Raw genomic sequence first — 1,539 nt, forward strand, 5'->3', positions numbered from 1 at the left:
ATCCATCAGATGTGTTCAGGTTCTGAATGTGCAGCTCAACATGACTTTGTCCTCATCAATGAGCTTTTCTCTCCAACCAGCACAGTGACTTTGTCCTCCTGTTATTGTGGATCATCATCATGTCAGCTTCTACACACATCATCCAGATGTCAGCACAACATCCATCCAGCTGTTCATGTCCACACACATAAAGGCAAGGCAAGACAGTTTTTTTTGTACAGCACAATTCGTAGCTGAGGTAATTCAAAGTGCTTCACACAAAAGTATAAGAAGACAAATAAAATCACTCCACAGAACATAAACCCAATTATTAATTAATTACTTTAAAAAACAAAGACGCAGATAAAATCAATCCATAAAAACATAAATATAATCATTAATTAGAAGAGTACAGATAAAATACTTTCAGCTGTCATATGCACAGCTAAATAGAACTGTTTTCAGCCTGGATTTGAACATTGTCAGATTTGAGGCCTGTCTCACATCTTCTGAAATCCAGTTCCAGATTTTGGCTGCATGAAACTGGAACACAGCCTCACCGTGTTTAGTCCTGACTGTGGGCACCAGCAGGAGACCCTCCCTCAGGTTCTCGGAGCCCGAGATAGTTCATATGGCACTAACATGTCAGAGATGTACTTTGGTGCTAGACCGTGAAGAGACTTGTACACAAGCAAAGCTGTTGTAAAGTCAATTCTCTGAGCGACAGGAAGCCAGTGCAGAGACTTGAGCACTGGACTAATATGGTCGTACTTCCTGATTCTAGTGAGGACTGGAGCAGCAGCGTTCTGGATAAACTGCAGCCGTCTTACAGCTTGTTTAGAGAGGCCAGTGAGCAGCTGTTACAGTGGTCTAACCTGCTGGAGACAAACGCATGGATTACTCTCTAAGTCGGGCCTAGGCACTATACCTTTGATTTAGGCAATTTTTTGTAGATTATAAAAAAACTGCTGATGTTATTGACTTAATGTGGCTTTTAAAGTTCAGGTCTGAGTCAATTATTACCCCTAGATTTCTAACCTGACTTTTAGGTTTCAGAACCAGAGTCTCAAGGTGACTGATGACACTTTCTCTGTGTCTCTGTGGGCCAAAGACAATGATTTCAGTTGTGTCTGAGTTTAGCTGCAGAAAGTTGTTTAGCATCCACACACTGATCCGTTCAATGCAGCCACAGCATGAATCTACAGGCCCATGTTCACCTGCCGTCACTGACACATAGATCTGAGTGTCATCTGCATAACTGTGGTAGGACACATTATTGCTGCGTATCAGCTGACCTCATGGAAACATGTAGAGGTTGAACAAGAGGGGTCCCAGGACCGACCCCTGAGGAACCCCACAGGTCATGGCCATTCGGTCTGAGACACAGTTACCAATCTCAACAAAGTACGTCCTGTCCTCCAGATAGGACTTAAACCAGTCTAGAGCAGTGCCAGAGACTCCCCCCCCCCAGTTTTCCAACCTCTGTAATGAGGTCACATGGTCCACTGTGTCAAAGGCAGCGCTCAGGTCCAGCAAGACTCAGATTGAGACCCTGGCTGC

This window comes from Stegastes partitus, unplaced genomic scaffold (assembly GCF_000690725.1).
Source record: "Stegastes partitus isolate 25-593 unplaced genomic scaffold, Stegastes_partitus-1.0.2 Scaffold196, whole genome shotgun sequence".
Classification (NCBI taxonomy): domain Eukaryota; kingdom Metazoa; phylum Chordata; class Actinopteri; family Pomacentridae; genus Stegastes; species Stegastes partitus.